At 41.9% G+C, this 13865-nt stretch overlaps 1 protein-coding gene across 13 annotated transcripts in view; it reads right to left on the bottom strand.

Annotated features, from left to right (window-relative positions):
- EHBP1 (EH domain binding protein 1) overlaps positions 1 to 13865 on the bottom strand; it is a 213493-nt gene that overhangs the window by 12171 nt on the left and 187457 nt on the right. The gene's annotated exons all lie outside the window — the stretch shown is intronic.

Raw genomic sequence — 13865 nt, 5'->3', positions numbered from 1 at the left:
CTTCCTTCCTTTTTTTTTTTTTTTTGTTTTTGTTTTAAATCAATACACTCTGGTTTTATTCTTCCTCTAGGAATCCAGGGGAATTCTCTCACATCAACTCTCAGTGCCATTTTCTAATTTCATTGTCTGGCTTGAGTGGTGAAGGATGCGTGCTCTATTCTTCCCTTCACTTGACATCTACCAGAACCCTCCTCGGCGATTAGGAGCGAGCCCAACACCAAGCCTGCACTAGCCCAGGACACTAAATTCTGCCCTCGGATCCAAGAAACTCCCACTGGCTTCAGAGGTGTGGATCCACGCTTCAACAGCTCCTGCGCAGGCTTCAAGCAAGGCTGCAGGATGCAGTTTGGTGATTTTGTCCTAGGAAGCCCGAATTTTAATAATAGGCAAACAAACAACAACAACAACACAGCCTCCCCTCCCCAACTTTGTTTTCTCCTGGGGTTAATCACACGTATTCAAATTGTATTTTTGTGACTGTGATTCAGTTACAACTTGAGCAATTTTCATCTTCAGTGCTCAAGAATTACAAGCATGTTTGTATGTTACCAGGTTTTTCTTGAGAACAATACGAGGGACTAGCTTATTTTAGTGCTGCACAGCTTCCAGGCAGTCTTTATAAAATACCTTTCCCCTTTGCTTTCTCCAGGATTTACAAATGGATTTCTGTTTGAACTGTAAGCTAATTTTTTGTTAAATATTTAAATAAGGAGCGTTTGGACAAATGGCTGTCCCGAACTAATTTGAAAGAGAGATTGCTTTTTTGTTTTTCTTTCCTGCTGAAAATACTTCCCAGCACACCCCTTGTGATCAGCCAGCTATCAGTACATGTATGTGCCATTAGATCCATTATTTTTAAGCCTTTTGGGCAGCAAGTCATTAGATAAACCAAATATGGATTAACATAGCAAAACTGTACATTGCTAAGAAAACAGAGAATAAAGTGCTACAAAACACTGTGAATACCACTTAAAAGGAAGAAAAAGCAGCAACATGCAGGGACAAGATTAGTTTACAGTGTAAATGGATGAACACAGTAACTCCTCTACACTTTATACCATCGTAAATCTGTCAAGATAAGCCAATAGATTCATATTTAAAAAAAAATCCTTAAATGTAAATGTATTTAGCTGTTGTGCAAAAATGAATTACAACCTACAGAAGATAAATAATAAAGGCTTTCTATCAGCATCCCAAACCAGCCCATTCAATCTGGCAAGAAATAACAGGTTTACAGAAATCACTTTGCATGCTGTCTCGAGCAGTAATTGTTTTTAAATTTTATTTGCACTGCGTATAGTGTGTGCCATGGTGTCACAGTTAAACACTGACAACTCCCCATCTCCCCATTTACCTTGACAGAACTACATGAAAAACAACCTACTTAAGACAGAGCCCATTCTTCCCCCATTTGCTGGTGTTTACACACAGTTTTAAAACAGAATAGAAGAAGCTTTCTTCACTCAACACACTTGGGTGAAGAGGCCAGCAGGAGAATGCCAGCCCATGTGAGCTGGAGTGGGGCGAATAATGACAAAAACTGGCCAATTTCGCTAGGGCCGTTCTATTTTGGTGTTTGACAGGGGCGAGATGGCCACCGAGAGCCGTCCAAATGCCGGCGAATTCCAGAAATTTAACGGGAAGCTCTTTCGAAAACCTACACCACTGTGCTTGTTTGCATGCTGGAAAAAAAAAAAAAAATAAAGTTGCATTCATCCAATCATGGGGACGCGTTTTTACGAGTTTCTGTATTAGGAGCGACTGGACAGATTGGCTTTTTTACCTGAAGGAGAACATGAATAGCAAATAAAGGAATAGTCTGAGGATGTGCCTCATCTTGTCTCCTAAGAACCTGGGCAAATGCACTGAAATTGAAGGTGGTGTGTTTAAAACCGATAAAAAGAACTGCCTTCCCTCAAAGCCTCGTCATTTACCAGTAGGACTCGTTGCCACAAGGCGATGTTGAAACTAAGAGCTCAGCAAGAATTAAAATCGGGTTGAATGGTGACTATGGGGAGGCAAAGCCGTAGCAATAAATATCCCAACAAACAAACAAAAAGCAAAAGAGGTAGTAATTGGATCTGCCTGCTTTAGGACATGAGGGAACCTTTAATTTTTAGAGGTTGACTGAAATGATCCTTGGGGACCGGTTAGCCCGTAGCTGGCCCCTGCAGAGTTTCTTTCCCCTGCCAGGGTTCAACCTGAACCTGTCCCTCTACGAGACAATATTCCTGAGCAGATCATAGGGCTGATCCACCATGGCAATTACAGCTTTACAAAAAGGAAGCTCGGGCAGGGAAGAGAAGCAACATTGTGTGTCGTAGCTGACCAACGTCATGCCACTCGCAAAGGCTGATGGAAGGTCTCGAACCCTTCAAAGTCAACAGCAGACTTTCCACTGCTTTTAACAGTCTTCTCATCTCACCCACTGTGAACAGTTTGTGCACAGATGAGCTTTCATTTTGAAAGCAAGTTACTGAATTTAACAAACACTTAAGCAGAAAAGCCCACATTCACAGCTGATATTCCTCATAAAGACGAGTTACACCAGACCTACTCCAAAACACATACCACTCGACTGCAAGTTACGGTGAGGATCTAGGCATTCACAGCTCTTCCCTTTGAGTGAAACTGAGGCATCCCAAAAGAGACCTCTCTGTTCTCTTCTTTAAGAGGACAACCTTTGGTGGAAAAACTCCGATTTTGGAGTAAAATAACTCTTCAAAGCTCCAAGTGTCAAAACAGAGCCTGCAGTAAGCACCCCACAGCATGAACCTGCTGGACCTTGAGCTTCATGCCTCCCATTTCAGAATTACCATGCCCAGCTTTCTTCCAGAATACTTATTCCTTTCACTGAACAGGGACCTCCTTCGTTATTATAAATCACTGAAAATGAACAAGAATAGCCACCGAGAGATAGACAGGATGGGAGTCCTCTATATATGACACTGCAGGAGAGCTAGCTATCAGATGAAGCCATAGAATGATTTTCCTAGTGTGAACTGGATGGGAAAATGCCTAAGGAACATTAGAAAGGCAAATTCATGGCAACTAACTTGCTGTCTGAGAGCAGTTGAGAAGGAGACATTGATGTCCACACAATGAAGTCTCATAAAGGTAGGTGCCGACTGCCAAGAATCTGCCAGGCAGAATTGCACTGCAGTGCATTGTCTGCCGGTTTCAGCCCCTAAAATACTGTAACCCTAACGAAACAGAGCCTCAACCAAGGGAATTCCTTTATCGCAAGAACACATCAAATTAGCTTAATATCAAGCAGGAAACTTGTAATTTCTTTGGCTTCTGAGACACAATAAATCAGAGAGCCTATTTAAAACTTTGAGGGCTGTGTAAACAGGAGGTCAGGGCTCCGACCACATCTCAGCACAGACAAGGATTTATTCTACCTGCAATGGGACTGACTCACAGAAAGACAAACATTTGTGGCCCGCCGTCTTGGCAACCTAAAATTATCACAGGATCAAAACTTCCACAAAAGATGAACTGCCTGAAAGACTGCTCTTTTTTTTTTTTTTTCTACACAACAAGTCAACAGAGCGGCCACAAGAAAATAACAGAAAATCATCACAAACAGAATGCCTAGGCTTGATCAAAATGAGCGTATTTTAAATGTAGGGTTATCAACCAAGACCAAGAAAACACACAGCTCGTGGCCCAAAATTCAGACAGCAAGAAATGAGATTCAAGTGAAAAATCTGGAGAGACTCCTGTAAGGAAGCAGCGGTTCCTTCCTGAGGATAGTGCCTGCAGGGACCCTAGCACTGGGCAGAACCAACACGTGTCCTTCATCACGCTCTGCAATTCTTTATTCCCAGATTTTCTCCTGTAGCACAACTTCAGAAGAAGCACAGGCTTGGGAAAAGCATACATCAGACCTTTGCTTGCAGCACAGGAAACATGCACTGTTAACTAGGACACTTGAACCTTTGAAGCGATGGGAAAAAACAGTAGTTCACACTTGGAAATTCACCAAGAGCAGGATGATGGTCTGGCAGACAAACTATTTTGCTTGCAGGTCAAAAAGCAGAGTTGGATGCTTTGTTACGAGTGACAGTAATTACTCCATGGCTCGTGACTACTCCTTAGACTAGTTCACACCCCAGTTGCCTGTTCACATGGCAAGCGATGGCTGGTTACAATCCTGAAGTAAGAGGGAAGCTAACCTGAAAGTCTTTGGACTGTGCTCTACTATTACATTAGCCCATTTTCACCAAATATTGTTTTACTTCCTTTGGGATGTATTCTCCTGGGGCTGGGAAGGGGTGGTGGACAGTAAAAAAATCACTTCTTTACTGGACAGGTCTGAGTTTAACCCAAACAGCTGTCTGAAGGGAGCTAACAGCTAGCGTTGATTGAATGGGACCTTCTACCGATGGTAATGAAGATGCCTTGTCTTACTGGGAGTTGGCAGGTTTGTACCTCTGGGACCCAAAACTTCCCAGGGCTAACTAGGCAAGTTCAGCTAGGCTGAGGTGTCCTGGGGCTCCATGGTTTCCAGTGTTGACAGAAAAAGTGATCTTGGTGGTAAAAAGGAGAAACCCAAGTGAAAATAACAGGGCTTTCTGTAGACTGCAGCGGCCCCATGGGCTGGAAGCCCCAGGGTGACCAAAGTGCCTTTCTCCTTGCCATTCCCTTTACAAGCAGGCGCTGGTTGCAGAGAAAGCTAACTTCCAGGCATAAAGCCAAAGCCTATGCCGACCACATGAAAGACCATTTATACTGCAATACCACAAAGAAAGATGGAAATCAGTTAAAAGAAGCAAGTGTCTGTTGGGTCTTGCAAGACTTTTGGAAGGCTTGCAAGTCTATTCATAGCGCCTAGGGCTCTCCCAGAGTAGCCTCCTGCTATGTGGGCAGTACTGCGTTCGGGCTCTCTTCTTCAAGCTGGCTTCAAGCACTTTGTTGACAGGTTCTTTCAAGGCAACGATGAGGCTACAGCCAGGGAAGTGCACGGAGAGGAGGCTGACCTCTTGTTCAGTCCTTAGGCAGCCAACGGCAACGTGGTATTGCTTTGAGAAAAAAAATAACTATGGTCATCGTCGTTGCTGAGCTTCTTTACAATTTAATGAACTTGGCCTGGGAAAGCTGAACATGTACGCTGCCCGCCTCTGGTCTTGGAAAGGTCTCTTCCTGGGAACTTCTGCCTGCAAATGCACAGATCTGAGACTGAAGAGATGCGGTGAATGAGAGGGTCAGAACCACGCACTCCGGGGTTTGGCATGGCGTGTTTGTTCAGTGGGAGCTCCTCAGTGGTAGAAATGCCGGGCATTTGGAAAGGTACGGCTGGCTGATCTTCCTTTACAGTGAAGGCAAGCCAAGATTGCTTCACAGGAACTGCTACGAGGAGGAGTTAGACTGGAGAGGAACAAACTGGCCAGCAAGAGACTTTGTGGAGGCAGCACGACAGCAGGGAAACTGAAGAAAGGCTGACAAGCCTCAAGAACTCAAGAAGTTCTCAATTGCTCGTAAAATCCCAGCAACTACAAACATACTGCTTGTGCAGGAATGAGTGTATGAAAGGGGTAGATCTGGGAAACTCACGTCAGAAAAACATCTTACTAGCGTGCCAGTTTATTTGCCTTAACAAATTCTAATGAATGGCTTTGCACTGCTTGAATTCAATGCTACCAGGCGTTTCTTCAGAGCTCTATAGGCTTCAGCATGATTCAAGGCAGTCAAGTCACACTTAGACTCAACATGGAACACATTGTAAACGTGACCCAGACTGAAATGTCGTCACACTTCTCTCACCCAGAGTTTTGGTAGCTGCCAAAACTCCCATTCCCATAATTCTGGCAAGTTAACATTCCCAAATGCTGCAGAGAGAAGCATCTCGTGAAGTGCTTCATCATGTTACTGGTCCAAAAAAAAGCATTAACTACCAATGCATGGTTTTGTGAAATATTATCAAGTTACAATAAAACACTAAACCATCTTCTTGTGCTAAAGTGTCAAAAACCTTTTCTTCTTCCCAACACAAATTGCTATTAGTAATATACTGCTGGCCTCCTAAACTTCAGATGTATCTAGGAGGAAATACTCACAAATTGGCACCAGCAAAAACCTAAATCAGTGTCATGTACACATCATTCATGTATCTAGAATTTTTTAAAACGCTTTTGCTCACCCTTTACGTTAAATGCAAAAATATCAATGGTAAAAATACTGCTTTCAGCAATACTTTTTGATTTTCTGTGCCATTATTATACTGTCCTTTCTCTCACTCTGGTTCGGCATGCAAAACCATCTTTGTCTTTCACAATTCAGTCGGACAACTCTCTGCCATTGCGTAGTCTGGCCAGCTTTCAGTTCACCTGAGATTAATCACACTGAGCTAAGCAAAACAATCACCTGAGATTAATCACACTGAGCTAAGCAAAACAATCACACGTGGAAAGCAATCGTGGCACAGTGCTGGAAAAAACATGGTGTTATTAATTCCTTCTTTCTGATTCAGGTAAGATAGGAAAATATGAAAAGACCATACTGATTTCCCTATCTCGCTACAACTTTTTCCTTATGTATATGTACAGATATTTTTCATACTTTCTGCTTCCCAAGCAAACAGCTGCAGCTATGCTTCTCCTAAGGAGTCACAGCTTACCGTGTGGCAAGAGAGGGCACAGTCAGTCTGTTGGTACGCGTGAGTTTGGGTAGGAGCAATAGTTAGTCCAACGAAGTGTATTTTGAAGAGAGAAACAAGCATACAAAAGGGACTAATATACAAATGTATCCCTTCCTGCTGATAGAGAGGACCGTAACAAAAACAACTTTTAAATGGAGCCCATCTCTCATGCAAAACTGAACACTCATAATTTTCCTCCCCTGGTGCTAACACCAGTGGATACAAACCCACATTTACTTCTGAAAATGCCAAAGAGAATTGCAAATGCAATTGTTTTTAAAAGACAAAACTTATTTTGGGGAGTGCGATACCTCCTCCTAGCTTAGCCCTCCCTCCCCAAGTGCAAATTCCTATTACAGACTGATGGACTCCAGTAGGAAGCATTCAAGACCGTATAATGCAGGCTGGTAAATACAGCTTGATAATCAAGTTTGTGAAGGTGCAGAGCATATAAGGGATTTATTTTTGATAGTGAATCTGTACACATATACATCATTATGCACCCATTGAGAAGCAGAACACTCCAAATGATTAATACAGCTAAAGGGGGGCAGATAAGAGATCAATGACAAAATCACCTGGTAAAAAAGTAAAAGGTGTTGCATTAAAAGGGCTTTTACTTTGCATGCGAAACAATACGGAGAAACCTGTATTTTAGCACTTGTACTCAAGAAGCACTCCAAAGTATGCCAGGATGAGAACAGAAACCCATCCTTTCTAATAATCTTGTGACAAAAGCTAAAAGACATCATCCTATTAACTAGTGATCTCAACTGCTAATGCAGAGTACTTCCTGGTGCCTTTTATGTAGAATGCTGCTATTAAAAAACCACTAAACATCCACTGTGAACAACACAGAATCATTCATCTTTTATCAGCATCTCTTGTTAGAGGAGTATGAGAGGGGCTGAAGGTGTCATTGATATTATAGAGTGGAAATTAATCAGAAATTTTTCTCATATTTTCCTCATCACACTAATTTACTTTTGTACAAATTTCCCCCGCTAAAAGTTCATACCCAGCCCCCTGTTGTACGCTTTTAAGTTGAGAATATTCAACGAGTGCGTCAACTGAAAGGCACCAGGTCCCAACACAAAAAGCATTCGAAATTCTCATTTAGTTGTCTTTATTTTGCTAGCGCCATGTGGTCCTTGAAGATGTAGAAAACACGGGAAGCCGAGTAAAGATCAGAGCAAGCTCATTAGCATTCTGACAAAATTGGAGTGGTGGAGATGTATAGTTTGCCTAGTTTGTCGTTTTGAAAGCTACCGGTGGTAAGCTTTCTATTTCATTGTGCTTTTGTCTTTTTTGGGGGTTTTCAACGCAGCAGGGTGTTTGTTAGCCTAGGTTTTCACAGTGCATTGTGGGAACCTTCCCTGCACATTCAGCCTATATAGTATCATTCGAGTTCAAGTCAAAAAGTTTTTTTTCCTATTTATTTCATAATAACCTAGACTGATGTAGAATCGTTGTCTGGCTGTCAAAACCCATCCTGCCAAACACCTGTTTTATCAAGAAAAAAAAAAAAAAGAACAAAAAATCCCCCCACAAAATAAAGTCTGAACTGCATTTAAAAATAAAACCTTTTAAAAATGTTGCTGATTTTCTTCAAAAGACAAGATAAGAAGAAATTAATCTAAATTCCACTGTTTACAATCAACTAGGAGTGCATTTGAGACAGATCCAGTTGATTAGAATTCGAAAGAGACTCTCTCCCTCTGTAAGATCCCAATTCTATTTCAGAGCCTCTTGAAGGAAAGATTGGTTTATACTCCAGAATTATGTAAATAATGAATTACCTCTCAGAAGACCTAAAGAAGTTATTACTCCGGTCATTTGATTTTTATTTTTTTTTTAAACATAAGGCTCACTTTGAAGGGCTAAAAGGGCTACATTAATGCTGCTATCCAACATGAATGTTTCCAAGTCGCAGTGAAATGGATAAAGGTCTTTTTGGATGAATTTATCTGCTAAATCCTTACGGTTGCCCTCCTATCTTGGATGATGACCCAAAAGAATGTCAACAGCTCATTTCCCAGAGCGCTGGGAAGAGCCACCACACCAGCCATAATCTGCGCGTTCTCAAAGCGCTGTTTCAAACGTTACATTTCACAAGCTGTTTAAAGAGATTCTGCTCTCATCTCTGCCATCCCGGCGGCGCTTTGGACATCAGTGCTTGGGGAAGGCTGGCTGTGAAAGCTGGAGCACGACTCCCACGTCGGCGTCCCGTGCGTGCAACCATGGTGCACGAGCACCGACGGGATCCCCAGTGCTTCGAATTCGTGTTGCTGAATTCATGGCCACACCATGGAAGCAACAAGCCAGCTCCGAGAATCCACGTGTATTAACTCAGCCCTCGTTTGCTCTTTGTATTTTTTTAATATAATGTGTCAGAGTGCCAAAACTGCAGATATCCCTTCAGTGTGAAAGGATAAAACCTGGCTTGAAAGGAGTTACAATGGTCGTGATTCCAATACAGTAAATTTTACAATGGGATGGGGATTAAAGATTTATTTACTTAGCAATGAGGGAAAGGCTAACCAAATACTAAGAGAAAGAAGCGCTTCACAAAAAACCTTCTAAACTCTTTCTTTCTGTTACATGCTCGGACAGCATCGCTACATTTGCCAAAATGGCAAGTTTCTTTTCTCACCAAGGAAACAAACTGCCAGGCCAGCAAGGAAATACCGGCCTTTAAAAACAACAAAAAAGTACAGGCAGGTAAGGGAGATGCCCCCACCGTGTGGATTGCCAGGTCTCCATTTCCCCCTCACATTTAAATTCTAATTTCACCCTACGCCCACGTGAAATACAGTGGATTTCATCACGGGGGATTGGACAATGTTTCAGCTACACATGAAGAGCTCTGTTCCCTCCCCAGCCGAAAACAAAACCCCAGCCCACAGAACGAAATAGCAGTCATTATTTTCAGATTAACAAAAGGCAGAGTTTTGCCAGCTCCGAGGAGCCACCTTTATTTCCAATCTGCTTTTAATCACTCAGTTCCTTTTCATTCAAACTCCTCGCAGAGTCAAATAACCTGGAGACTGTTACATTCACAACAGCGGAGAGGACTGAATTATTTTCTATACTTCGCAATGTGCTTATAGCTGCAAAATTATTTATCTCCTCCACTGCGTTCTGCTACGAAAGTTTCCTCAAGAAGAATCGTCTGGACCAGCCATATCAAATTAGAGGGCAGTCAGGAGTGTCTAAGTCCAGCTTTAAAACAAATATCATAACAATTACTTAGCCATATGGAAAATAGGGTATGTCTTTCCTGAAAGCTTTTATACATTTTCTATCTCGAATTTCAACTTCATTAGAAGCTATTTCTGACTCGCAAGCTGCAAGATTGCTAAATATCTGACTGCTAACTCACCATGAAGAAAGTGGCTCTTTTTAATGGCACAACTTTTCCAAGATGCAAATGAACAATAATCTAATTTCGTGAGTAAATTAACTGAAGGATTCATTTTAATATGTTGCAAAGTCTCAGGACTGAAGAGGCAGTTGCAACTTTGGGAGCACGCGCCCCCCCCGCCCCCCCAGGCTAGCCCGGCGCCCGCTCCCCCAAAGCCCTGTCCTCAGAAGGGCTCACATTGTACTTGTGTTTGGGTTCCTATGACTTCAAGGCCAGATGTTTCACAAATGACCAACAATCGGAGGTTAGAATAAATTAATGACTGATTTCTGAGCTTTGATGGAATTAAGCATACTTCTTTTCTCAACGTGCCATGTGAATGTTCTCCCGTTAAACTTTTTTTTTTTTTTTTTTTTTTTGACAAGTGAGGCCACCCGGCAGAAAACAACTGATGCAAAACCCAGGAGTAATCCCTCTGTTTAGTTCAACACTGTGGTTAGCCTTAACACTGCCTCTATTATCCAATGGATTTAGAGAAACTTTCATTTATTTGTTGGCCTCAGTCTTCAACTTTGTTGCCTTCTTTAAAGAGCCCAAGACCCATTCCTATGTAAATACATTTGCATGCAGACACAATGAAACTTTCTGGGACTCTGATTAAACTTGCGAACCAGATAGCCGCAGCGTGCAGATTTGTGATCTTCATGCGAGTGCTTTCCCAACTACATACGAGTAAATGAAGCTGATGTCAACCCTCGCTACAGGCACGCCGGGAGTTTGAAAGAAACACTCCGCCGCAAAGCGCGCCCCAAATCCCCTGGCGCCATCCCGAAACGGCGGCGCTGCCCCGCAGACAGCACCCAACGCGAAATCACCGCCGTGACACAATATTTATGGCCAACAAAAAGCCCTTTTCATCTGGGAGCTGTTGAGACCGGTGCTTTATTTGCTACAAAACGTCACCTTCCCTCCGAGCCCCTTCCTGCTGCAGCAGGACAACAGGATCCCTGTTGTAAAAGTGAGGATTCCCGGCTCCTGGTTCTTCGCTTGTTTTTTCTCACTGCCTCTGTTTATAAAGAGTACCTAGAGTATAATGTATTATTATATACTGTACACAATGCAGCCTTCTTGCAGCCAACTCAAATAGAAAGCTTTGCATCCAGCAAGTCTATTATGAAACAGCACCGGGATTAATCCGTGCAATTACAACCCTCAAAAAATGCAGGTGGACAACCAGTGCAATTTCACCATTCCCACATTCAAAATGCCAATACCTTCAAGGTTTATGTTCTGTAAGAGAGGCACGATGGACTTCAGGCATACACCAAGAGCTGGTTTTGTAATTTCACTGGCACTGATGACTGTGGACCAGGAATTGCAACCTAATATTTTCTTTCGGTATACGTTTAAGGAGATAACACCTTCTTCCAGGAGCAAAATGAATCTCTCTAACTCCTTGTTTTTGCAGTACAAACTGTTTAAATGTAGTTTTAAAAGCTTGGAATACCTAACTTTTTTTGTTTTAAAGTCACATTATAGCATTATTCAAGCCCACTGCTACAATGATTAAAAAAATGAAGCCAAATATATAGAAGTACCAAACTTAACCATGTATGAAGATGCACTAGCTCATGGAAAATGCCTTGCATAACTGGCAGCATGTGAATGAAGGCACCAGCACAATTCAGAAACCAGTTGGGCTTTACACTTTATTCTCCTTATTCCTGAGTGTACATGAAGTCTCTGCTGCCCCGTGTAAATACCATACACAAACCCAATTTCTCTCGTTGGACTAAGCACATCAATACAAAAGCAAATGAACTACCAAAGTGCCCTAATTAACAATTTTGCAAGTGAATGCAGACATCAGTGCCACACTGCAGCCATTAAAGTCTATTCCTTGCCATATCTGTTTCTGTTAACATTTCAATAGACCAATTAAATGACCTCTCCCCCCCTCAAACTCAATTAAGCTATTTGAACATCAATTGATAACTTACCATGTATTTATGCAAAATGTGCAAGCAAGAGATTCATTTTTTCAATCCTAATGATGTTTTGAAGAAGAGAAAACTACCTTATAGCTACACTGTCCTGGTATTCCACAGAGATGGGGCCAGGGCTGGGATTGCCTCCCGGGGGAGCACTGGGCACGGTGGCATTGTGGCAGGCAGCTTGGGGAAAGCAGGTGGGAGGCAGATATTCTTCTCCCATGCCATTTGGTCCCTACCAGGCAGCTGCTGGATTGCCTCACAAGGTCAAAAGAAAGTGGAGAGAGCCATCTCTTTCAGCTTGTTGGAGTATCACATCGCTGGGGCACAGCCAGAGCACTGGTAGGTGGCACAGGGTCACATCAGCCAACTTGGAGAAATCCAAATTTTTTTTTTTCCCTGTTCTTGAGTTTCTACATCTCATTCTATAGAGGACAAGCCAACAGGTGCTGCAACACGCACACCTTTCTGAGCATTGTGTGGTAGGCATGACATTTGACTCGTGTGACACAGGTTAAGAGAGGCAATTTACTGACATCTGCATTTTCCCAAGTGATTTGGTACACCACAAACCTGCCTGACATAAATTCAGGGGGACTAGGTCTTGCAAAAAAGGCAGCAGGAGGGAAAGCAACACTGAATTCTTTGCCCATGTTAAAGGCTAGACAAGGGTCAGGGTCTACTCTTTAAGAAGTGGCCTCTGCTTCCCAGCACAGGTAAGCAGTTCCCTCCAGAGTGTGTAGATAGGGACTGAAAGCATGGGGTTTATTTGAAATAAGAGCACCTCACTGGCACGATGAATCTGAGACAGAGACATTTTGATGCAGCAGCTGAGACTAATTCAGGTGAGAAATACAAATTTGTTGCCTTATAGAATAAAGCACGATGAGAAATCTTCCAGGAAAAAAAAAAAGAGTATTCCTTTAGGTCATTCAGAGGAAAGCTTTGCCAATACCTAATTCCTTTCAGGAGATGTTTTTAGATCCAAAAAAGCTCAATTTTAAACTAAAAAAAATCAATTCGAGAAGAAAGCACAGAAGTGGTGGCAGGTATAATTTGTTTAGTGTCCTTCTTATCTTAACACTAACAAAAAAAGTTGTACCTGAAAAAATTAAACACTCAACCCAAAAAGTAATCTTCCTTTAAAAAAAAAAGTGAAAAAAAAAAACCAAGCTAAAAAAACCTACCCCAGATCTTTTCCCGAATTCTTTGAAGATGGGTAGGAGAGCAAATGAAGATCCAACTCTAACAATTCTATTTGAAGTTTTAGTTTGAATCCCTTAAAAAAAATTCTAGTGGCACCCTGGGATAGTTCAACAAAGACCTGGTTTCTGGGAAAAAAAGCATTGTCCCTTTCAGAATGTTAATCTGGTATATCACTTGCTACTACACCCCAGCATGTACTTTTGCTCATATCGACAATTAAAAGAATACATTTATTAAATAGCCTTATCGCTGGATGTTATAGCTTGTAATTCATGCTAACTAGATAACCAAAGTAAATTTTATTTAAATTCTCATTTCTTTGTGAAACTTTGTAGATGGTGCATATCTCATGATTAACGGACAACGTCTAAAGCATCCCGTCCTCTAATCTTCCTAAAATCCCTTTTCATCCGATTGTTTAAGACTGCTTGAAAGGCTAACACCAAGCCTAAGACTACTGCACATTTGGGGGAGGGGAGCCTCTGTAGGTTAGCTAATTAAACTGTTTGTCTTCTGAAACATTTAACTGGCTTTAGAGATTATTCTAATTAAGAATGATGTTAGATGTATTTTTTAATGTAGCTATTAAAATTAATCATAATCCAGCAATCTCATGCACTGAACTATGTAAATAGAGATGTGCTTGAAATCCTGCTGCATT

The sequence above is a fragment of the Cygnus atratus genome, chromosome 3, assembly GCF_013377495.2.
Source record: "Cygnus atratus isolate AKBS03 ecotype Queensland, Australia chromosome 3, CAtr_DNAZoo_HiC_assembly, whole genome shotgun sequence".
NCBI lineage: Eukaryota > Metazoa > Chordata > Aves > Anseriformes > Anatidae > Cygnus > Cygnus atratus.
The sequence above is the reverse complement of the archived record's forward strand: the minus strand, read 5'-3'. Positions and strand labels throughout refer to the sequence as shown.